The sequence below is a fragment of the Entelurus aequoreus genome, linkage group LG05 (assembly GCF_033978785.1).
Source record: "Entelurus aequoreus isolate RoL-2023_Sb linkage group LG05, RoL_Eaeq_v1.1, whole genome shotgun sequence".
Classification (NCBI taxonomy): domain Eukaryota; kingdom Metazoa; phylum Chordata; class Actinopteri; order Syngnathiformes; family Syngnathidae; genus Entelurus; species Entelurus aequoreus.
The window spans coordinates 29227114-29253827 of NC_084735.1; the positions used below are offsets into that span (position 1 = coordinate 29227114).

The 26714-nt window shown below is 38.1% G+C and overlaps 1 protein-coding gene and 1 long non-coding RNA gene across 2 annotated transcripts in view; one reads left to right on the top strand and one right to left on the bottom strand.

Moving 5' to 3' along the window:
- The window catches only part of LOC133650433 (actin-binding protein WASF3-like), a 19538-nt gene extending 18532 nt beyond the window's left edge, over positions 1 to 1006 (bottom strand). The window contains exon 1 of the mRNA XM_062047660.1: positions 849 to 1006. The gene's annotated coding sequence lies outside the window, so the exon portion shown is untranslated. The remainder of the gene's footprint in view (positions 1 to 848) is intronic.
- LOC133650434 (uncharacterized) overlaps positions 681 to 26714 on the top strand; it is a 32318-nt gene continuing 6284 nt past the window's right edge. The window contains exons 1-2 of the long non-coding RNA XR_009826230.1: positions 681 to 764; positions 1123 to 1176. This is a non-coding gene — a long non-coding RNA (uncharacterized LOC133650434). The remainder of the gene's footprint in view (positions 765 to 1122; positions 1177 to 26714) is intronic.

Below are 26714 nucleotides of genomic sequence, written 5' to 3' on the forward strand. Positions count from 1 at the left end.
AAAAAAAAAAAAAAAAATTAATATTTTTTTTTTTTTTTTTTTTTTTTATAAAAAGTTTCTCGTGGCCACGAGATACTTTCTCGTGGCCACGAGATACTTTCTCGTGGCCACGAGATACATGTCTAAAAAAAAAAAAATTCCCATGTCCCTTTAGGGGCTCCGTATAAATGTCTTCAGTTATAAATATTCATTCACTTTCTTCTATCCTTCATGGATCTAAACTTTACTGCTGCTGGTAGTTGTTTCTATGTTTTTATTTAATAAGTTGTAGGTGTATTTATTTCAGTATAAAAGTGTAAAAAGTGTTTTGCTTCAGTCATGAAATGGTGTGCCAGGGCATAAATACATTTTATATTTAAAGCTTAAATCTCTGGAGTCTACATCAACTTCAGATCTATCCCTCATTTCAAAATGTTTTACAAACGTTTGTATATATATATATATTTTGCATTTTACTGTAGTTGCTTTATTGAGTTTACAACCCCCTGGCGCTGAATTGTACAGTTTTTGTACTTATCCTGTTTGTTATTGTTCATATGCTTGTTTGTAAATGTTGAACATTATAAATGAAGATTTATAAAAATAAAAATAAAAAATATAAAAAATTAAAATAATGAGCAACAGCTAGCGTACATAACCCACAATTCACTGCGCGGCTCGCTTTGCTGCGAGCAAACAATTTAATTCCAGCTGCCAGGTGTGTTATCGTTCTCCCTGTCTCGGAATGGAACAAGCAACTACTCTTCAACCCACGAACGCGACAGGTAACATTTCTATTTTACACAAAACGGGTTACTTGTGGGAGTTTATTCAGTGGAAAAAAATAAAATAAACGCCATTAAACTTACCTTAAAATAAAGTTGGGTATGTTCGCTGGCGGGAAAGCGGAGCAGCGGACGCCAAAGTAGTTTAGTACCAATTTAAATGTCCTTTTTGGTTTCTCTGTGCGCTTGTCGCCTGCCAAGTATTTGCGGGAGACATTAGTGCACAGCGGAATGCACTCTTGACTACATGACCTCTGAGTCTAAACCACAACATGCGGGGATTTAGTCAACAGATTTACTCCTGGCGGCCAATCACAAGCGCTATGACAGACCTGTGACATCATGTGTGCTTTTCCAGGCCTAATTAACGAGAGCTTCAACCTTGGATATCAGTGGTGTTGGAAGACTTCAGGTAGGTTGAACCAGCAATATATTCCCCATCAGGTGTGCTTTGCTCCTCAATAAATCACAGTCACCCTTACATATATAAGCCTTTGGTTATTGTTAGTTAAAGACAACTTGTTACACGTTTCTAAACAAATATAACTAAAACATCATTAGCTAGATTATGTTACCATTAGTGGTTCAACAGCACATTTGTTGTACAATTGTTTATATTTTTTTCACAATTGCTATGTAGGCCTGGGCAATAGGACTTAAAATTCTAATCATATTTTTTCACCAAAAAATATTAGATTTTTTACAATCCCCCCCACCCTACATTTTAAAGAAACCATCCATCCATCTTATTCCACTTATCCGAGGTCAGTTCGCGGGGGCAGCAGCCTAAGCACGGAAGCCCAGACTTCCCTCTCCCCAGCCACTTCGTCCAGCTCCTCCCAGGGGATCCCGAGGTGTTCCCAGGCCAGCCGGGAGACATAGTCTTCCTAACGTGTCCTGGGTCTTCCCCGTGGCCTCCTACTGGTCGGACGTGCCCTAAACACCCCCCAAAGAAACCAATGACTACAAATAAAAGAGATCATTCAAAACACATTTTTCTTTTATTCGATCAAAAAATACGTTTGAAATGACATTGCATACACTGCATCTTGTTTTATACCAGATATAAATTGTACTTTTTATGGAATAATTTTTAAAGAGCTGATTTAAGAGCTTCCTCAGAGTCAATACATCTGTCTTAAATAAAATAGTGCGTTCACAACACTGCCAAATAAAAAAGTTGATTAAGTTGTGGGATATTATACGCATATATATATATATAAATATCTCTCTTACAAAGTAAATTAAAGTGATGCGTATGCGATGGAATAAAATAAAAGTAAGGAACTCAGTGTAACATAATGTAGTCTCTGCAGTCATAGAGAACACCTGTCTGTCGGCAAAAACAGTCCCCAATAACCCGGTCAAATTATTGGGTCGCACCCTTATTTGTGGGTCATTATTTTTCATTTGCATTGCCTCACACGATGAACACTACATACCATATTTTTCCGGAGGATAAGGCGCACTTAAAATCCTTTCATTTTCTCAAAACTCGACAGTGCGCCTTATAACCCAGTGCGCCTAATGTACGGAATCATTTTGGTTGTGCTTACCGACCTCGAAGCTATTATTTGGTACATAGTGAAATGATAAGTGTGACCAGTAGATGGCAGTCACACAAGAGATATGTGGGGACTGCAATATGATGGCAGTCACACATAAGAGATACGTGTAGACTGCAATATGACTGAAGTAAACACCAAAATTGTATATGTTCCATTGAAAATATAGAACATTACACACAGCGCTCAAAAATGTATCAAAATGTTTTAGTACGACTTTTGTAAGCTATTAAGCCGCATTGCTTGATGGATTGTACTGTGCTTCAACATACAAGTATTATTATGGTGTGTGTATAAGGTAAGACATATTATCTGGCGTTTTGTTTCGCAATATTATGCAAAAGCAACTTTTCTTCCCTTCTGGTACCTGCTGATCTGTATCAGGTATCTGCATAAGTCCTGAAAATGCGCGAGCGTCCGTCTTTGTAGTCGGTGCCGACACCGCAGTCGATAAGCTTCTTCTTTTTCTCCAACTTCTTGTTATGGGGCATTCATCCTCCGCTGTTCCATTTCTACTATAAAGTAGTGTAAAGTTTTTACTTTTATCTGTCAGTAAACTTGCCATGAAAGCGCTAATACATACCGGTGTAGTGAGTATACGTTATTTACCCAAGGAACTTTAGTTATTAGAGAGTTTCGGTTGGACGGTTTTTCACGGGACACATTTCCGGCGTTGTTGCACTAGTGAGCCACGGATGAGCACACCTTGCACGCTACAAGATGACGGAGAAAAGACGCTGCCAGGTAAATAAGACCGCCCACAAAACGGCGCATCCTGAACCGACTGTCAGAAAGCGGCTTGAAGATGATCTATAAAACATAATCTATGCAACATTTTGACCAAAGAACCACTGTTACATGTTATGTAGACCACAAGGAAGTGTTTTCATGGGCATCTCTGCCTAGACTGCTGCCCGCGCAACCCAGACTCGGATAAGCGGCAGAGAAAATGGATGGATGATGTCATTTGTTTTTTTGTTTCTATATGACTACATTTACAACAACAGAATGTTGTCATTTCCGATTTTTTTCCTGTAACAATAGTACGGCAGATAACAGTCTGGGAGCAGTTGCCTTTTTGCGCTCGTTATTCTGTTACTTTTTACCATCTACAAATGCTACGGTGTTCATATCATTATGAAAAACATGAACAATGACAATACCAGCAGATTTAAAGGCCTACTGAAACCCACTACTACCGACCACGCAGTCTGATAGTTTATATATTAATGATGAAATCTTAACATTGCAACACATGCCAATACGGCCGGGTTAACTTATAAAGTGCAATTTTAAATTTCCCGCGAAACTTCCGCTTGAAAACGTCGCGGTATGATGACGTATGCACGTGACGTCACAAGGTCAAGGGAAGTGTTTGGACCCATACAAATACCTCTGTTTTCTTCGACAAAATTTCACAGTATTCTGGACATCTGTGTTGGTGAATCTTTTGCAATTTGTTTAATGGACAATGGAGACTGCAAATAAGAAAGTTGTAGGTGCGATCGGTGTATTAGCGGCTGGCTGTAGCAACACCAACACCAGGAGGTTGTGTTGTGTTTTGAGCAGGATAGCAGACGCACGACGGTGAGTACAGCTTTGGCTTCCAAACATTTGATCGCTTGCCCGTACGTGCGTGTCGATATGTGCATGTCACGTACGTAAGTTTGGGGAAATATGTTTCTTGCCGACTGATGGCGGCCGGGGTGTCGTCAAAAGCGTACAACGCCCGCTGCCGCCGCCGCATCTAAGTTAGCTTATATTTTTTTAGCTTCGCCAAGCTGAAAATTATTAACCCTGTATTTACATGTTCATGGTTTAATAGTATTGTTGATCTTCTGTCTATCCTTCCAGTCAGGGTTTTTTTTTAATTTAGTTTCTATCTGCATTTAAGACTGATGCTATCACGTTAGCTCCGTAGCTAAGTTAGCTGCTATTTTTTTTAGCTTCGCCAAGCTGAAAATTATTAACCGTGTATTTACATGTCCATGGTTTAATAGTATTGTTGATCTTCTGTCTATCCTTCCAGTCAGGGTTTTTTTTAATTTAGTTTCTATCTGCATTTGAGACTGATGCTATCATGTTAGTTCCGTGGCTAAGTTAGCTTCTATTTTTTTAGCTTCGCCAAGCTGAAAATTATTAACCGTGTATTTACATGTTCATGGTTTAATGGTATTGTTGATCTTCTGGCTATCCTTCCAGTCAGGTTTTTTTTAAAATTTAGTTTCTATCTGCATTTGAGACTGATGCTATCACGTTAGCTCCGTAGCTAAGTTAGCTTCTATTTTTTTAGCTTCGCCAAGCTGAGAATTATTAACCGTGTATTTACATGTTCATGGTTTAATAGTATTGTTGATCTTCTGTCCATCCTTCCAGTCAGGGTTTTTTAAAATTTTGTTTCTATCTGCATTTGAGCCTGCTATCACGTTAGCTCTGTAGCTAACCTAGCTTCTATTTTTTTTAGCTTCGCCAAGCTGAAAATTATTAACCGTGTATTTACATGTTCAGTCACTGTGAATGTCCATTTCGCGTTCTCGACTCTCATTTGCAAGAGGATATAGTATCTGAGGTGGTTTAAAATACAAATCCGTGATCCACAATAGAAAAAGGAGAGAGTGTGGAATCCAATGAGCCAGCTTGTACCTAAGTTACGGTCAGAGCTTAAAAAGATACACCCCGCACTACACTGTAGTCCTTCACTCTAAAGTTCTTCATCCACGAATCTTTCATCTTCCCTCAAATTAATGGGGTAATCGTCGCTTTCTCGGTCCGAATGTTTCTCGCTCCATTGTAAACAAAGCGGAATTGTGAGGAATCCTTTGTCTTGTGATGTCACGCTACTTCCGGTAGGGGCAAGGGTTGTTTTTATCAGATACCAAAAGTTGCGATCTTTATCGCCGTTGTTCTATACTAAATCCTTTCAGCAAAAATATGGCAATATCGCGAAATGATCAAGTATGACACATAGAATGGATCTGCTATTCCCGTTTGAATAAAAAAAAATTCATTTCAGTAGGCCTTTAAGACTGAAGAAACCTCATCATTGCTGACTAGAGAAATCAAATTATTATCATTATTTTATTTATTTATTACCGATTTATTTATTTGTTTTGTATTAAAGACCTACTGAAACCCACTACTACCGACCACGCAGTCTGATATAAGGCTGCCGCTAACGATTATTTTTCTATCGATTAATCTATAGATTATTTTTTTCCGATTAATCGGTTAATCTATAGATTATTTTTTCGATTCATCTATAGATTATTTTTCCTTTTACCGATTATTTTTTTATTCAAAATAAAGATGAAAAAATAAATGTAGGCCAGTTTTTTCGAAAGGCATGGCTTTTATTTACAATAAAAAAGAAGTATGGCCACTCAGTCAACATTGACAACAACATGACTAAATATTCTGTAACAATGTAAACATTTAAAACTTTTAACATTTAACAAAATTAAAAGTAGCTTATTTGCTTTTTAATGTGCAAATATAAAAGTAAACATCCAGTGCAAATCGTAATATTCTGCAATAGTATAAGCATTTCAAAAGTAAAAGTATTGCTTATTTTGCTTTAAAATGTGCAAAAATAAAGATAAACATCCAATACAAAAAAGTGCAAAACGAAATATTCTGTAACAGTGTAAACATTTCAACAAAAGTGAAAGAATTGCTTATTTGCTAAAATGTGCAAAAATAAAGATAAACATCCAATACAAAAAAGTGCCAATCTAAATATTCTGGAGCACTGTAAACATTAAGTATTGCTTTTAAAATGTGCAAAATAAACATCCAGTCCAACACAGTACACAATAACCAATTCTACTCATTCCAGTGAGTGACTAACAGTTGTAATGAAGAAAGGTTAGCATGTCTACTTGCTTTGCTTCTTTTCTTGTTTACAATATTCCCAGCAGCTGAAAATAGGCGCTCAGAAGGGGTCGATGTGGCTGGAACTGAGAGGTAATTAGCCTTCACCTTAAACCAGGACTGCGAGCGAGCTGAGCTGCAGTTTAAGTTTCTAGTAGGTCAACGGGCTCATAGTGATGTTACTAGTAGTTGACTGGGAGGTGTTTATTATCATTTGGGGAGAGTCCGCTGCCTGATGCTCACCTGCTAAACACCTATCTGCTCGACGCTGAAGCGCTGACTACATGCGCTATGAATACGCACTGCTGATTGGCTGATAATGCTTTGTGTGTACCAATCAGATGGTTGTGTGGGTGGGACAATGCTGCGTGTGTACCAATCAGATGGTTGTATGGGTGGGACAATGCTGCGTGCTGAGACAGAGGCAGAGGAGCAAAGCAACTTGTTAAGACTTTAGCAGCTAAAGTTAGCTTTAGCTTAGAAACTCGTTCGGTACACCCCCGTACCGAACCGAAAGCCCCGTACCGAAACGGTTCAATACAAAACACATACCGTTACACCCCTAGCAGATACAAATGACACATTCATGTTTTTGTGTAATGATGACAACGTATGCTAACGCGGACGATTGACTAGTTGATGGTTGATGGTTTTCTTTTCAAATGTTCGTTCATAGCCGTTGTGCTGCTATCAATCAATCATCAATCAATGTTTATTTATATAGCCCTAAATCACAAGTGTCTCAAAGGGCTGTACAAGCCACAACGACATCCTCGGTACAGAGCCCACATACGGGCAAGGAAAAACTCACCCCAGTGGGACGTCGGTGAATGACTATGAGAAACCTTGGAGAGGACCGCATATGTGGGTAACCCCCCCCCTCTAGGGGAGACCGAAAGCAATGGATGTCGAGTGGGTCTGACATAACATTGTGAAAGTCCAGTCCACAGTGGATCCAACACATCAGCGAGAGTCCAGTCCACAGCGGGGCCAACAGGAAACCATCCCGAGCGGAGACGGGTCAGCAGCGCAGAGATGTCCCCAACCGATGCACATGCTAGTGGTCCACCCGGGGTCCCGACTCTGGACAGCCAGCACTTCATCCATGGCCACCGGACCTATGCAACTCCCCCTCGCAAGGGACAGGGGAGAAGAGGAGAGAAGAAAAGAAACGGCAGATCTACTGGTCTAAAAAAGGGGGGTCTATTTAAAGGCTAGATTATACAAATGAGTTTTAAGATGGGACTTAAATGCTTCTACTGAGGTAGCATCTCTAACTATGCTACCTCTAGCTATGATAGGCCACTTCCGCTCGGCACAGTGTGCATACAACAACATTATTAGGCCGTGTATTGAAATACTCCCACACTTTTGACCACTTTTGGCGTGATTTTTTCCCCCTCGCTCGCACAGTCTGCTTTGCGCTCCGCCATGACGGTAGTGTGACGTAAATATGCGACGCGTCGACGCACAAAAACGGCGTCGACGTATTTACGTAACCGATGACGTCGACTACGTCGACGCGTCGTTTCAGCCTTAGTCTGATAGTTTATATATCAATGATGAAATCTTAACATTTTTTTTAATTTTTTTTTATAATGTCCTGCCCAGCTTCTCAGGCAAATCATATAGTAGATGTAGATGCCCATATCGGCTGTTCAGATTTACTTTACAAAAGAGAAGTGTAGGATACTTCTCTTGTTGCCTTATTTGTATTTTGACTTTATTAAATGTATTTATATTATCATTTGGTGCAGCCGGGCCGGAGCAGGAGGGGATAGAAAGACAAAAAAAGGAAGATAGAGGGGGGAATTGTGGGGACAAGAGGGGGATTAGACACGAGAGACAAAAACAACAACAGCAAACACAACAACAGAGCAACATCAGCAAATACGACATGTACAAATATGATGGTAAAAGTAATAGCAAATAAGCAGTTAGTGAAAAAAAAAAAAAAAATACAGAAATGACAATGAGCATTATTACACTAAAAATGGAGCAATATGAATACCAATAGAAATAGTGCTATTGATAATAAACAATACCAATACTTTACCTTTATTATCAACAATACAATTGTTCAAATGCAACAATACATATACGTAATGATAACTTGAGATACGAAAGAATGCAGAAAAATGGAGGGGAAGAAAGAGAAGCAACCTACATTAACCTTGTAGATTGTTATAGTAACAATAGGTTAAGCTTTGTCAGTGTGCCATGTGTTATACCCAGTTTACCCTAGGGCAACAACGTTAATATATGTTTGATGAAACGTGATTATGTGCATGTGTATGTGTGCATATGTACTTGTATATGTACAGTATGTGTATATGTGTGCTTGTACAGTGAATGTATATGTACAGTGTGTATATGTGTGTTTGTACAGTGAATGTATATGTATAGAATGTGTATGTGTGTGTTTGTACAGTGAATGTATATGTACAGTATGTGTATACAGTATGTGTGTTTGTACAGTGAATGTATATGTACAGAATGTGTATATGTGTGTTTGTACAGTGAATGTATATGTACAGTATATGTATGTGTGTGTTTGTACAGTGAATGTATATGTACAGTATGTGTGTGTTTGTACAGTGAGTGTATATGTACAGCAGGGGTCACCAACGCGGTGCCCGCGGGCACCAGGTCGCCCGTAAGGACCAGATGAGTCGCCCGCAGGCCTGTTCTAAAAAAAAAAAAAAAGAAAAAAACAATTTTTTTTATTTTTTTTATTTTTAAAAATCAAATCTACATAGAAAAAACACAAGATACACTTTCAATCAGTGCATCAACCCAAACAACCTCCCCCATGCACACTCATCCACACCCACTCACACAAAAGGGGTTATTTCTTTCTGCTACCAATATTCTGGTTCCCACAACATAGACAACACATCTGCAAGGGACACAGTCCCTGAAGCACACATGATTGTATAGGCTGCTGGTCCACTAACATTTTCCTTAATTACTATTTTTTTATGTAATTTTTTTTATATTGTTTTACTTTCTTTTTTATCCAAGAAAATGTTTTTTATTTATTTTAAAAAAAGGCCTTATCTTCAACAGACCAGGTTGTCAATGAAATTAGATTTGTTTAAAGGTTTTTTTAAACCAGGCCCAGTCCAGATAATGTCCAAGTCGGACTCAGCAACACACACCTTCATTCATGTACACAGAAAAAAATTAGGGAACACAACAGATTGCATATAATTTATAAACAAAATTACATTTTCAAAATAAGCATTTATGTACAGTCCAGATTATGTCCAGGTCACTCAAATTAGGGAACACAACAACAGATATCATATAATCTATAAACATAATTATACTTTCAAAATAAGCCTTTGAGGACTTCTCATCTTTTTTTAAATATTTTTGGCATCATTATCGTTTTCAACCATGTAACTTTCTAAAGTTAGAAAATACTGAATAAATGTTTTAAAGAAAGTAATACTAAGTGAATATCTGTTTTTGGCCCTAAAAAAAACATTTTACAGAGTACTATAATTTGACTAAATCATGATTGTCAATGAACTCTCCTAAAATAACAGAAACCACATTAAGCTTCATAAACAAACCAATCCTTAAACACATTTTTTCAACTTCCACCCAAAACAAAGACACAATATGACAATACCAAAATAAATGCAGGGTGGATTCAGGCTCCTGACAACAAAATCGGCAATCATCTGACTCTGTCATATTCCATAATTTTAACATTTTCCCTGTGGGTAGGAAGTTATAAATAATTTTAATTTGAAAATAACGATTTTGCACATCGATAGTGGTTTTATAGATTAGTTTGAATATGGCATCCCATGGCAACGGGCAGTCAAAAAAGTCCTCCCATTTTCCATTTGTGTTGTATGAGGCAGCCTTCAAAGATTTCTTTATTAAATAAAAATTATATATTTTTCTATTTATTTTAGTTCCTTTTTGCCAACTAGAATTTCTTATTAGAGGTTTACAAACTAATAATTTAGTAGTTCCATAATTATTTGTTTCCATCTTTTCCCAATTACTCCAGTTAGTTGATAAAATGAAAAGCTTGATCAAGCATCACCATACATAGCTCTAAATTCATCATACTTCATAATTTTACCATTCTCATTGATAATATCATTGACAAAAATGATTCCTCTTTCAAACATATTCTTCCAAAAGAAAGGCTTTCCATCTATTACAATATTAGAGTTCATCCATATTAACTGCTGCAAAATATCGTCTCTTTTTTCTGGCACATAAAATTGAAAACACCACTATGAGTGGATTGTTTCCTTTATGAACCCCGCCATGTTTCCCAGCAGACTCTCTGGGAGGGGATCACTTGTAAAAAAGGATACAATTTCTTTTGATACAGTACATGTTTTTTGTCCAAAGGACATTTGTGTACCACTCAATGTTTAAATACATCTTTGGAACAATTGATGCTTTTAAAGACAGACACATAGCTTCAAGGTTGAGAAGTTTCAGGCCCCCATATTCATACTCTTTGTACAAAACCTTTCTTTAATCTTTTATGGTTTGCCGTTCCAGACAAAATCGAAGACCCTCCGCTCATAAATCTTAAAAAAGTTTTGTGATGGAGCTGGTAATGACAAAAACAAATACATAAATTGAGGAATAATTAACGAGTTGGCAATAGACATTTTACCATACAAGGTTAGGGATTTCCCTTTCCATAATTGCATAATTTTGTCCAGCTTTCTTAGTCGATTATCATAATTTACTGAGCCTAGATCTTCCAGATTTTCTGGGACAACAACACCAAGTATGTTAACTGGTCCATCTGTCCACAAAACAGGCACTTTGCATTCCATTCGAAAGGACGTTCCCTTTAGATTTCCGATCCTTAACATTTTACATTTATCATAATTAAGCTTAAGGCCAGATTGCTGTGAAAATATGTCCAAAAGATTAAGAAGGTTCCGCAAACAATGAGGAAAAATCTTATCTTTGTGAATCAGCCTTTTCTGACATGAACTTCATCAAGAACAAACACAGAACACGCCTCACTGATGCACATCTGCAAGACTCACTCAGAGTTGCAGTGTCAAGTTACACACCAGAGTACAACACACTAGTTAACAGCATGCAATGCCAGGCTTCCCACTAACTGACAAAGAAACAGATAACAGATATGGTGTCCAGTTCAAAGTGTGACATGATTTAAACATTTGAGAGTTTACTTTTGTATTTTACATGAGTTATTATTTGTACAAACATGGTGCAAAGTAATTCATGATTTGTTAAAAAATGTTAGTGGCTAGCTAGTTAAAATGGGATATTGTGATTTCACAAGACTGTCTTAGAAGTGATCATTTGAAAATGTTCAATTTGAAAAATGTGCACTTAGAGAAAATATAAAAATAGTGTTGCATATTGATATTTATCTGTTTCAATATATATTTATTGTGAGAAATCATTAAGATGATCAGTGTTTCCACAAAGATAAATATCATTAATTATTAATAATAACAGAGTTAAAGGTAAATTGAGCAAATTGGCTACTTCTGGCAATTTATTTAAGTGTGTATCTAACTGGTAGCCCTTCGCATTAATCAGTACCCAAGAAGTAGCCCTTGGTTTCAAAAAGGTTGGTGACCCCTGATGTACAGTATGTCTATATGTATGTTTTTACAGTGAATGTTTATGTACAGTATGTGTATACAGTATGTTTGTATAATGAGCGTGCGTGTGGATGTACGAACTTTGAGTGTGCAAATATGTACTGTATTTGTATATGTATGTGGGAGCGTAGGTACCTGTGTGTGTGTGTGTGAGTATATGTGAATTTGCATGTACAATACATTTGACTCCCAGTGTGTGCGGGAGCCAGAGTACGGCCCCAGCCTCCCCGAGAGCCCATCCCACAAACAGTAGGTGCGGTGCCCAGGGAACCAGGGACCACCGCAGCCAAGCTGGACAGCGACAGGAACCCCAGAGCCTGGCCCACCGCGCCGCCCACAAGGGCCAGCAGCAGGCCGCAGACAGACGCACCCGGCAGAGGACAAGGCACGACCCCCAAGCCAGTGAGAGACCACACCCCACACGGACAGAAAGGCGGGATGCCCCGCCCGAGGGGCCCGGAGACCCCCCGCAACCCGACGGGAAGACCGCCCCCGCCCCACCGGCAACCGGGCCCCCATGAGGCCCCCCCCACCCCCGGAGAGCGCGGCGAGGCCACCCCACGGCCACCCCACGGCCACCCCACTCAAGCCGGCCGCCACAGGACCACCCAGCACAGGGCCAAGGGAACCACCCACCCCACCCGCAGGGACCCCAACGATGGAGATGGAACAACCAGCAACCGCCCCGCCGAGTCCCCCCCCCCCCCCGAGGTAGGGGAAAATAAATGAATAAATAAATAATAATAATAATATTAATAAAATATATTAAAAAATAAGAATAAATAAATAATTAAATCTATTTAAAATTTTTTTAAAAAGAATTAAAAGAAGATCACAGACATGCTGACACACAAAGTCGCTACCCAAACAACTGGCCGACTCGCAGCACCTCGGAATACCCTGCAGCACCAAGCTACCACAGTAGACGCAGGGACCAGACCCAGCAGGCCCCAACCAAGACGGGCACCCGGAAGGGATGGACGGTGGGACCCAGGAGCTCCAGACACGCAGTCCGGATGCAGTAGCCTGAGGCGCTGACCCCCATCCGACAGGCAGGCCCAGAACGTACCCCCAGAAATATACAACCATATCTATATACATACACATACACACATACACACACATACATACATACATACATACATACATACATACATACACACACACACATATACATACATATACACAGTTTGTCAGCCCCGACAACCACCACGCGCGCGCGCTGCCACCAGTCACAACATCAGCCACCCCCCTGCACCAGACCCAGCAGCCACGGGCGCCCCCACCACAAACAAACGGCAGCAGCCGTGCGACGCCACACACAAATAAATAATAAGATTAAAGGCCTACTGAAACCCACTACTACCGACCACGCAGTCTGATAGTTTATATATTAATGATGAAATCTTAACATTGCAACACATGCCAATACGGCCGGGTTAACTTATAAAGTGCAATTTTAAACTTCCGAGGAAACTTCCGCTTGAAAACGTTGCGGTATGATGACGTATGCGCGTGACGTCACAAGGTCAAGGGAAGTGTTTGGACCCAATTCAAATACCTCTGTTTTCTTCGACAAAATTCCACAGTATTCTGGACATCTGTGTTGGTGAATCTTTTGCAATTTGTTTAATGGACAATGGAGACTGCAAATAAGAAAGTTGTAGGTGCGATCGTTGGAGCGGCGGACTACAGCAACACCAACACCAGGAGGTTGTGTTGTGTTTTGAGCAGGATAGCAGACGCACTACAGTGAGTAAGCCCGCCGCCGCATCTAAGTTAGCTTCTGTTTTTTTTTAGCTTCGCCAAGCTGAATATTATTAATCGTGTATTTACATGTTCATGGTTTAATAGTATTTTTGATCTTCTGTCTATCCATCCAGTCAGGGTTTTTTTAAATTTAGTTTCTATCTGCATTTGAGACTGATGCTATCACATTGGCTACATAGCTAGGTTAGCTTCTATTTTTTTTAGCTTCGAAAAGCTGAATATTATTAATCGTGTATTTACATGTTCATGGTTTAATAGTATTTTTGATCTTCTGTCTATCCATCCAGTCAGGGTTTTTTTAAATTTAGTTTCTATCTGCATTTGAGACTGCTATGCTATCACGTTGGCTACGTAGCTAGGTTAGCTTCTATTTTTTTAGCTTCGAAAAGCTGAATATTGTTAATCGTGTATTTACATGTTCATGGTTTAATAGTATTTTTGATCTTCTGTCTATCCATCCAGTCAGGTTTTTTTTTAATTTAGTTTCTATCTGCATTTGAGACTGCTATGCTATCACGTTGGCTACGTAGCTAGGTTAGCTTCTATTTTTTTTAGCTTCGAAAAGCTGAATATTATTAATCGTGTATTTACATGTTCATGGTTTAATAGTATTTTCGATCTTCTGTCTATCCATCCAGTCAGGGTTTTTTTAAATTTAGTTTCTATCTGCATTTGAGACTGATGCTATTACGTTGGCTACGTTGCTAGGTTAGCTTCTATTTTTTTTAGCTTCGCAAAGCTGAATATTATTAATCGTGTATTTACATGTTCATGGTTTAATAGTATTTTTGATCTTCTGTCTATCCATCCAGTCAGGGTTTTTTTAAATTTAGTTTCTATCTGCATTTGAGACTGCTATGCTATCACGTTGGCTACGTTGCTAGGTTAGCTTCTATTTTTTTAGCTTCGCAAAGCTGAATATTATTAATCGTGTATTTACATGTTCAGTCACTGTGAATGTCCATTTCGCGTTCTCGACTCTCATTTTCAAGAGGATATAGTATCTGAGGTGGTTTAAAATACAAATCTGTGATCTACAATAGAAAAAGGAGAGAGTGTGGAATCCAATGAGCCAGCTTGTACCTAAGTTACGGTCAGAGCGAAAAAAGATACGTCCATCACTGCCTCTCAAGTCCTTCACTGTAACGTTCCTCATCTACGAATCTTTCATCCTCGCTCAAATTAATGGGGTAATCGTCACTTTCTCGGTCTGAATCTCTCTCGCGCCATTGTAAACAATGGGGAATTGTGAGGAATACTAGCTCCTGTGACGTCACGCTACTTCCGGTACAGGCAAGGCTTTTTTTTATCAGCGAGCAAAAGTTGCGAACTTTATCGTCGATTTTCTCTACTAAATCCTTTCAGCAAAAATATGGCAATATCGCGAAATGATCAAGTATGACACATAGAATGGATCTGCTATTCTCGTTTAAATAAAAAAATTTCATTTCAGTAGGCCTTTAAAAAAAAAAAAAATAAAATAAAAAAAATAAGACAAATTAAATTAAATTAAATTGAATTAAAAATAACAAATAAAAATAAATAAATAAAATTTTTAAATTTATGAAATCTTAACATTGAAACCCATGCCAATACGGCCGGGTTAACTTATAAAGTGCAATTTTAAATTTCCCGCCACACTTCCGGTTGAAAAACTCCTTTGGATATGACTTATGCGCGTGACGTCACAAAATCCACGGAAGTGGTTGGACCCCATCGGACCCGATACAAAAACCTCTTGTTTTCTTTGACAAAATTCCACAGTATTCTGGACATCTGTGTTGGTGAATCTTTTGCAATTTGTTTAATGAACAATGGAGGCTGCAAAGAAAAACGTTGTAGGTGGGATCGATCGGTGTATTAGCGGCTAAGTACAATACTTACAGCAACACAACAAGGCCTACTTACTTAGCAGACGCCTAGCCGATGCTAACCGCCAAACCCACGGATGAAGTCCTTCGTCGCGCCGTCGATCGCTGGAACGCAGGTGAGCACGGCTGTTGATGGGAAGATGAGGGCTGGCTGACGTAGGTGGAGTGCTAATGTTTTTATCATTTATCACAGTCTCAAATGCAGATAGAAACTAAATTTAAAAAAACCCTGACTGGATGGATAGACAGAAGATCAAAAATACTATTAAACCATGAACATGTAAATACACGATTAATAATAATCAGCTTTGCGAAGCTAAAAAAAAATAGAAGCTAACCTAGCAACGTAGCCAACGTAATAGCATCAGTCTCAAATGCAGATAGAAACTAAATAAAAAAAAACCCTGACTGGATGGATAGACAGAAGATCGAAAATACTATTAAACCATGAACCACCTCAAACCAGGACTGCGAGCGAGCTGAGCTGCAGTTTAAGTTTCTAGTAGGTCAACGGGCTCATAGTGATGTTACTAGTAGTTGACTGGGAGGTGTTTATTATCATTTGGGGAGAGTCCGCTGCCTGATGCTCACCTGCTAAACACCTATCTGCTCCACGCTGAAGCGCTGACTACATGCGCTCTGAATACACACTGCTGATTGGCTGATAATGCTTCGTGTGTACCAATCAGATGGTTGTGTGGGTGGGACAATGCTGCGTGTGTACCAATCAGATGGTTGTGTGGGTGGGACAATGCTGCGTGCTGAGACAGAGGCAGAGGAGCAAAGCAACTTGTTAAGACTTTAGCAGCTAAAGTTAGCTTTAGCTTAGAAACTCGTTCGGTACACCCCCGTACCGAACCGAAAGCCCCGTACCGAATTGGTTCAATACAAAACACATACCGTTACACCCCTAGCAGATACAAATGACACATTCATGTTTTTGTGTAATGATGACAACGTATGCTAACGCGGACGATTGACTAGTTGATGGTTGATGGTTTTCTTTTCAAATGTTCGTTCATAGCCGTTGTGCTGCTATGATGGTTCCGCCCGACACAGTGTGCATACAACAACATTATTAGGCTGTGTATTGAAATACTCCCACACTTTTGACCACTTTTGGCGTGCGTTTTTCCCCTCGCTCGCACAGTCTGCTTTGCGCTCCGCCATGACGGTAGTGTGATGTAAATATGCGACGCGTCGACGCACAAAAACGGCGTCGACGTATTTACGTAACCGATGACGTCGACTATGTCGACGCGTCGTTTCAGCCTTACATTACACACTCAAAAGCGATTCACCTGCTGACGCAAAAGCTAGCTTATCTCTTGCTGTAGCTAACTCACGGCTAATGCGTTAACATGCTGTCTCAAGACAATGTATTACTATGCTAAAAAGAGTTCCTCAGTGTTTGTTCTTACATTCATGAATGTAATGAATGAAGTATTTTTTAGCAGTTTTTGGATGCTCTTAGCGGCAGAATGGATTGCTCCCATTAGCTGCATTGTTAGTCACCAAAAATGAGCCAATTTTTGCAGTTTGGAATGCAAAATACTCCAAAACCTTTGTCTCACGTCTCTCATAATGATTGTGAACAATAGACACAATTCCAAAAGTGCAGTTCGGATCTCATTTTAACAAAGATTCAAATTTCATAGCAAATAAGCCCATGTTTCCACTGCTTGATGCTGTGTTTTTAGCGTTTAGAAAAAAATAAACACACTGCGGTGGCAGTGATAAAAAATACTTTGGATGGCGGTTGCCATTTTGTTCTGCTCAGACGGTGTCTGTGCATACATGCCGCTTTTGACGAGATTCCGTTTTTCTCGTTTAAACGGTGAAAGGTGAACTCAACATTTAGAAAATTGTATTTGTTTGATTTGATCATAAATGAGTATATCTGTTAATTATAAGAATGTGATTACATACCACCTCTGAAGGAGAACTTTAATGCCAAAATTTAATAAAAAGAATAATATAAGAAATTGAAAGAAATACCAAGGACTCACTAAATTGATAATCTATCATCACAGTCACATACTAACAAAAACAGACAACCGGTATACTTTGACATCCCATACAAAAACCAGAAATCATTTTACGAAGGAATGCACTTTTTTCAATAGATTCTTATTTCAAATCCTTCATTCTTGAACGTAAACAGCAGCCTGCCAGTCTGTTAATATCCAAGTAGTGCTGACCTGGATTAACAGTGAAACGAGACACTCATTTGATTTGAAAGCATCTCTCTCACGCACGCACTCGCACTCGCACTACTGTTTTTTCCACAGATGGCCTCATCTGGATTGTGGGAGGGGTGTAACCCAGATATGGAGGCTTAAATCTTTATAAGTAGCACACTGTCAAACTATATCCCTACAACAGGAGTGTGTTTCTTGCATAAAGACATTGTTTAATCTAGAGAAATCATGACTTTTCATGTAAATTTGTTGATCTTTCTAAAACCTGTTCTTTAAAAAAAAAAAAAAAAAAAGCATGAAACATCTCAAGTCTCCTTCTAGGGCCACAAGTGGAATTTATGGAGGGTTTTCGTGATCATTATTTAAAGTATATGACTTTATTGTGCATGATTTACAGTAACTGAATAGTATATTCCTGAATTCAAACTGAATCTCCAAATTGTAATCACCTTCAGATTATAGATGCTGCAATTAGTTTAGATAATGAGTCATATAATGGAATATGGGATCCATTATTTAAATTTGTTTTAACTATGAAATGAACCAAAAATATTACTTATTTTATCTTTGTGGAAAATATTGGAAACAGTGTGTTGTCAAGCTTATGAGATGCGATGCAAGTGTAAGCTACTGTGACACTTCTTTTTAAAAAATTTTATATACTGTATATATATATATATATTTATATTTTAATGTTTTTATTTTTTTATACATTTCTGTAATGATAATGTCAATGAGGGATTTTTAATCGCTGCTATGTTGGAATTGTTACTAATATTGATACTGTTGATTATATTCATTTTTGCTTGACTGCTTTTACATTGTTTTGTGTCATGTTTGTGTGTCCTCTCAATTGCTCTGTTTATTGCTATTCTGAATGTTGCTGGGTCGGGTTTGATTTCGGAATTGGAATTGCATTATTATGGTATTGTTTTGTTGGATTGATTAATAAAAAAAAGATGCTGAATAGAAACTGACCAGAATTTTGGACATTATGAAAAAAAAAGCCTTAAAAGTCACAAAAAAACTTTTGACGTCGCATAGGACATTAGTCCCCTCAGCATCTAAAAGTTTTTTTTATTGTGGTGGTACCATTGAAGAATAATGAACAATATTTTGACCATTGTAGAATTAGATTAAATCTATTGTTGTGATGTAGCTGTATAGTGTCTGTCTTGGCTGCTCGGTAGAAAGAAAACAGAAAAGACTACAAATCCTTCCACAAAGTCAAAATAAAGTTGAGTCATTTACAATGTGATCGCTCCTCCAGATGAGGAATTGTAAACCGGTGACCATGCGAAGACAGAAATTACATTCTTTTAGATAAATGAGGTCATTTAGTTTGATAAAAGAACAATACATATATATTTAGGAAATTAATCCTTATATTACTGTTTGGATTTGGCACTTTGTGAAAAATGTACCGTATTTTTCGGACTATAGGGCGCACCGGATTATAAGCGCCCTGCCGATGAGCGGGTCTATACAGGTATATTTTGATACAAAAGGCGCACCGCATTATAAGGCGCATTATAAGGCGCATCAAAGGGGTCATATGATTTTTTTCTACAATTTAAACACTTCCTTGTGGTCTACATAAAATGTAATGGTGGTTCTTTGGTCAAAATGTTGCATAGATTATGTTTTACAGACCATCTTCAAGCCACTTTTGACAGTAAGTTCAGGATGTGTCGTTTTCTGGGCGATCTTATTTATGTGGCGCCACTTCTACAGCGTCTTTTCCCCGTCAGTTTTGTTGTACAGATTGTGTTTGTGTTTTCATAGTGAGTCTACTGACGGATATAAGTTATAACTGTACACTACTTTATATTAGAAGTGGCAACAGCGAAGGATGGATGCACCACAAGAAGAGGATGGAGAAAAAGAAAGAGCTTATTGACTATGGCGTCGGTGCGGGCTACAATGGTGGACGTGCGCACATTTTCGGGATTTATGCAGATCCCAAATATACATCAGCAGGTACCAATACATAAGAAAAGTTGGTTTTGCACAGTAGGTCGATAACAAAATACCAGATAATGTCTCCTAATAGGTGCCATTTGGGGTCCTTATACGCACTTCATAATAATACCCGTATGTTGAAGCTTATTACGTCTGACTATGGTAGCCGAAATGCGCAGACGATCCATCAAGCGTTGCGGCTTCGTAGCTTACCAAAGTTGTGAAGGTATGAAGAAAATATTTGAAAAAATATCTGGCTTGAAAATCTTAACGGGCCATATTTTGCCCAGGTCTGTGTTAGAGGAAACGCCAAAGTTAAGTTTTATAATGTCTATAGTATTTCGTAAATAGCAGTATAGTCATATGTCCATGCCTGTTTAATACTCTTAAACCCATTATTTGTTTTCTTTGAATTGTTTTTATGATAATGTGATGACAGAGGAAGGCCACATGTCACTAAGGGGTTTTCAGTGTTTTTGATGGTGCCATAATCTTAGTCAGGTCAAAGGTATTAACCCCAATATAATACTTAGTCCATCACCACATTGCAATGGAGCCCATCACATTTTTTTTTTTTTTTTACTAATTTCCCTCCCACTTTTTTATAGAAACAATTGTCTGTGTCACTACTATTGTTTATAATTGTCATCCAGATGTAAGGTATTAGTGTAGCGGTCTTAGATGTCCCTTGGTGTCTTCTCTGTATGAATAGGTTAAAATTAGACCTGGGCGATATGTCGATTTTATCTATATTCAAGTTTTTTGATTTTAGATTTTTTTTCCTCCTCTTGCTCCGGCCTACTTTTTGCTAATCAGGAGTTTCCGTAGCTTGGTCAGGGGTGGGGGCGTGGTTGGGGCGGGGGGCGTGGTTAGGGGCGTGGTTAAGAGGAGAGTATATTTACAGCTAGAATTCACCAAGGGACGGCGTGGCGAAGTTGATAGAGTGGCTGTGCCAGCAATCGGAGTGTTGCTGGTTACTGGGGTTCAATTCCCACCTTCTACCTTCCTAGTCACGTCCGTTGTGTCCTTGGGCAAGACACTTCACCCTTTGCCTCTGTTGGCTGCTGGTTAGCGCCTTGCATGGCAGCTCCCGCCATCAGTGTGTGAATGGGTAAATGTGGAAATACTGTCAAAGCGCTTTGAGTACCTTGAAGGTAGAAAAGCGCTATACAAGTATAACCCATTTATCATTATTTATAACTCAAGTATTTCATATATATATATATATATATATATATATATATATATATATATATATATATATATATATATATATATATATATATATATATATATATATATATATATATATATATATATGTGACGGTCCACAACTGTATGTGGCAAAATGCAGCTCCACACTGCTGTCGCTTCAACATATCACTGGCACCAGGTGGATTATGAATTTATTTTATTACAGTGTCCTGCAAAACAGTGCAAATTGTGAGACTGTGAGTCCACTTGGGTCACGGGATTATCAGTTGGAAGGCACAGTTCTGAGCACTTCTCGCAGGTAAAGTACATACCACTTCTCGCCAGCAACAGGCGCTGTTGCAACACTTCATTCATAATTTAATCAAGCATAATGAACGTCTGTTTCTACACCGTTACATATATATATATATATATATATATATATATATATATATATATATATAAAAGAAATACTTGAATTTTAGTGTTCATTTATTTACACATATACACACACACACACACAACACTCATCTACTCATTTTTGTACTTGAAAGTACAATGCTTTGTTAAGGGTTGAATTGTCCATCCTCTTTCTATTCTCTGTCACTATTTTTCTAACCATGCTGAACACCCTCTCTGATGATGCATTGCTGTGTGGCACGCACAAAAGTGCTTTCATCAAATGCACGAGAGTGTGGAATCTTCCATCTCTCCCTAGCATGGCCCAAAACTGGTCAATCCTTGCTTCCTGGGGAAGATCTTCCCTGGCAAGCAATTGGTACTCCAGTACTTGTACCCGGAGGCTGGTCAGGTCCAATCGCAGCTGCGGCAGACTTTTTTTGGGGGGGGGCGTGGCCTCCAGCTCCGGCTGAATACTGGGAGTTTGTCGGGAGAAAATCTCTGTCGGGAGGTTGTCGGGAGAGGAGCTGAATATCGGGATTCTCCCGCTAAAAACGGGAGGGTTGGCAAGTATGGTTATACTGTACCTAAATTGTGTTGTCCACCAAATCCTTCAATATTAGTGCTTTTAATTTAATAAAAAGCTCATTTGTATGTGCAAAGAAAAGTACTAAGCTATCATCCTCTCTTTTTACTTCATTATTTATTTGGATACAATGTTTAATGCAACATTTTTATTTACAGAAGTATGTTATTCAAGACAGAAGTTTGAAGTTTGCACTTTATTGATCTCAATGTTGATTATTTGCATGCAGTGTGCAATACTGTATACATTTTTGTTAAAAGTATTCTATTTGTACAGAAGTATTGCTTCCCAATGTAAGCTCTTAATTTAATTCTTTGAAAATTATTCTATAAAAAATACACTTTATACCTGTTATAAAAAGAGCAACATTATACAAATTACAATTTGGTCAAGAGTAAGATGCAGTGTCATTTCAAACGACTATTTTTTTGATTAAATAAAATGAAAAACTTATTTTAAATTGTCTTTGTCAATTGCATTCAATGTTTTTATTTTTTAAGTAGGCAAAAAATCGTCATTTGAATTTTTGGTGAAAAAAACGGGGATTTTATTTATAGGCCATATCACCCAGGCTTAGTTGATATTGTTTAATTGTTTATTTTACTTTTCCTGCCCTCCCGAATGCAGCTGAGATAGGCTCCAGCGACCCCGAAAGGGACAAACGGTGGAAAATGGATGGATAGTTTTAACTGACGGTTTAAACACTTTGAAATCGTTTTCATTAGTGTCATCGGGACGGCGTGGCGAAGTTGGTAGAGTGGCTGTGCCAGCAATCGGAGTGTTGCTGGTTACTGGGGTTCAATTCCCACCTTCTACCTTCCTAGTCATGTCCGTTGTGTCCTTGGGCAAGGCACTTCACCCTTTGCCTCTGATGGCTGCTGGTTAGCGCCTTGCATGGCAGCTCCTGCCATCAGTGTGTGAATGTGTGTGTGAATGGGTAAATGTGGAAATACTGTCAAAGCTCTTTGAGTACCTTGAAGGTAGAAAAGCGCTATACAAGTATAACCCATTTATTTATTATTTATCTGCTGGCTATTGTTGGTAGCGCACCTAAATCAGTATAATATCCCTTTCCTGCAATAAGTTCATTTTTGGAAAAAGTTATATTTATTGGATTTCTGTTTTTGTCAAGCTAAAACATTTTTAGTTTTATGAATACATGTTTATGACCATACAATTTAAATTACAATGTTTTGTTTTCTTTGAAAATATGTTAATGGTCAGCTGTCGTTAAGACCACACATCTCTCACTTGATAAGACATTTCAGGTAAGAAGTTATTTAAGAATAGACATCATACTGCTCTATATTAGATACTGTAGTACCTCAATTTATGATTTGTTAAGTGGCGGAGCTTTTAACTTAAAAAATTGTATCTAAAATCGTCTCCAGTTTTATATGAATTAAAATCTATTTAATCGGTGCTTGCCCCCCGTCCAAAAAAACAGAACAATTGTCAGAAAAGTGTTATTTAAATTATCAAAAAACTTTCCATTGTGAGTTTCCAATGAACAGACAAGAAGCTGTCTCTGCGGCACCAAGCCAAACACTTGGAAGATTCCGCTGTGTACGATGGAATCAGACGGGAGGGGTCATCCATTGTCCTTCAAAACCTGCCAAAGTTGAATCCACGACAAGCCCAAGCCAGAGGGATCTTCTCCTTTTGTCTTCTAATGTGACCGAAAACAAGGACTGTTTACATACTACCCATTCCTGTTGAGACAGGTGTTGTTGCGTAAACATTGAACATCTAAATAAAAGAGAGGACGAAAATCTTCTTCGTCAGAGCGTGGTGCAGGACTGTACAGAAAGTACAGTGGCCATGTCTCTCCTCAATATTGAATCCAAATTTAATTCTGTCTGTTTGATTCCTTGCCTTTTGTCTTGTTTAATAGATGTCATCAGTGTTTGAACCTGACATCTTATTGGTCCTTCGAGCCGGATCCAATACGTTTTGACGATTCCAGCAAGAGTGAGTGAAACCAGAAAGACCATGGCAACCAAATCCTGATTGAGGAACTGCTTTTCTTCATTTTGGCTGGAATTTGAAAAATTGACGGAAATCCGAGGACAAGAGGAAGGAACGCAGAGAGCAGTGAGTACGTTTTAAGAGAAAGAAACGACTAAGAAAAAGCGTGTGACTGAGGGTTACGACGCATATACAAACCCTGTAAATCCTAGGCTCTAACAGGTAAAAAGGCCAAAGAATTAGAGGAGACGACGGAGTCCAATGTCCGTGATTAAAATTTAAAATAAAAACTGAATTAAGATAAAAACTGAAGAGGCCAAAATACTGGAGGGTGTCGGATCCCACAATAAATATTGAAATATCCGTAAGCCATTATCCTGAGGACGACGGAGTCAGACGCAGACCTAACAAGGTCTATTCAGAAAGAAAAAAAAACTGAATTTTTGTCCGTAAAAAACAATAACCTGGAGGGTGTCGGAGCGCTACATGTATGAAACATTGAACATTTTCCGAGTATCATAACACTGAAAAGTATGAATGAACTTGAGAGTGTGTGGGAGTAATCACCATTAGGCTATCGCTCCATATTAAAGTTGTGAGAAGTAAATAGTGGGTTATTGTGGAAGCTTGTAGGCAAGACACCTCCACTGGGGAACCATCTCCAGTAGAAGTGACGTGTACCACAATAATAAATTAAACCACTATCTTACAACAAAGAGAAAAGTAATCCTTATAAGTTCGGCTCTGTAGGGGACGACGGATTACTCCAAATTTATAAAATGGGAAAAGGGACAAGTAAACCAAAGGTTAGTCCAAAAGACGAGTTAAAATGTAAAGACTGGAAAGCAGTAGAACCATACAATGAAAATGTATTGAAGCAACCAACAGTACGGTCAAAAAGAGACCCAAAAAACGCAGACCTGATATGGTCTATTAGAATCTATTGAAACCAAAATAGGAGACATCCAAATCTCCGAAGACCACACGAAAAGACAAATAAATTGATAATAAGGACATACTAAATTATGAGGACTTAAGTAAACAAACAGCGAGTAAATCATAGATAATATAAATAAAGGCTAAAGAAATCACATTTTTGTGTGACACCGTAGCATGTAAAGTTAAAGAAGTTAAAGTGCCAATGATTGTCACACACACACTAGGTGTGGCGAAATTATTCTCTGCAATCGACCCATCACCCATGATCACCCGCTGGAAGGTGAGGGGTGCATGTACAAGCACATGTAGAGAATAAAATGACTGTGCTAGGTTTAGCAATAGTATCAGATCATGAAGGAGGAATGAAAAATAGATGGTAAAATTGAGATTGAGTGTGGAGAGAGACAGAGAGAGAGAGAAAAATAAAATAAGAGAAAACTCACAGTGCTAAAGTGAGAGAAAAGTAAAAATAAATGAAGAAATGGAAAAAAAAATCAATAATAAGAATTAATGCTAAATGGAATAAACTAATGCTTACGACAGAGATAATGGGGGGTATTGAAATAAGATATGAAGAAAATGTAGACTGAAGATATGCATGTATGTTTGGATATATAAAGAGCGCTTTTATATATACAAATATATATGTGTATAATTAAATAATGGAACAAATAAAAACCTACATGAATAACTATAATAAGAGTTGAGATATATAGTATGATAAAATGATAAAGGGGGTTACATGTTTATTAGCTGAGGGAAGAAGAAAAAAAGAAGAGAAGAGAAACCTCTTCAACTGTTGCTGACCTTTGCTCTTGGAGTGAGCACACACGCACGCACGCACGCACACACAGCGTTGTGTGTGTGTCTGTGTGTGCCACATTAAGAGAGGGAGTGGTGTGAAGATATTTAAATGAAGTGCTGGGTAAATAGTATGAGGTGCATGTACAGGAGTATCACTATAACCAAAACAACTGTTTGCTTTGAATATTGTTGAATAAAAATTGCAAATAAAAAATATAAACAATGGGAATAATGTAAATTCAGAGTGTAAAAGTATAGATTAAGTGGCGTATAGACATTTAAGTGAGTTTAAAACGTTACTTAAAAACTACATAATGTAAGATGTATAACATTTGAATTAGGAGAAAAATAACATTAGCGTTATTAAATAATCTACATAGTGAAAGATGCAAAATAAGAAAAATAAAAGTCCAATTATGCAAAACAGAAGTAGAGGATCTAGGACGTTCTCTAAACAGAGATGGACGCACTATTGTGGAAAATAGAGAAACAAAGTACGACAAGTACAAAAACCACAAACAAAGAAGCAAATTAGGTAATTTTTGGGATTAGCCAATTATTATAGAAGTTTGATACCAAATTATGATGAAATAGTAGCTCTTTTTAGTAAATTAATGAAAAATTTAATCATCTGTAGAGTGGAATTCAGAAGCTAAAGCAGCATTCTGTGAAATAAAAATAGAACAAAATGTGTGATTGTTACAGTAACGAAAGTTTTGAAAACTATCAAATGACCATCAAATTGCTGAATGCAAGCGGCAGAACTAGAAGCATTAATAGTAGCATGTAAAGTAATGAAAGATCAAAAGGTCACAATATATATAAATATAGCCAAGATATAGGAATGATAAAGTTTAATTCGTATAAAAAAGAGAGAGAAAATGAAAGAATAGAAGCAGTACAGCTACCAGCTAAAATAGCTTAATGCAAATGTGCAGCACACACCAAAGGAACAGACACAGTATCAATAGGAAAAGCGTTTGCTGACAAAACAGCAAAAACAAGCATTGTCCTGAGGTTCCTTGCACATCTAAACAAAGGCAAAATAATGCATATTGGATGATAAACAGTTTGAAAAAATGCATGTAAAAAGAAAAATAGACTTTATAAGGAGTTTATCAAATCAAGAACAGAGAATGCTGAAAAACGCTATAAGAACTACAAAAACAAGTTGACCAATATATTGAG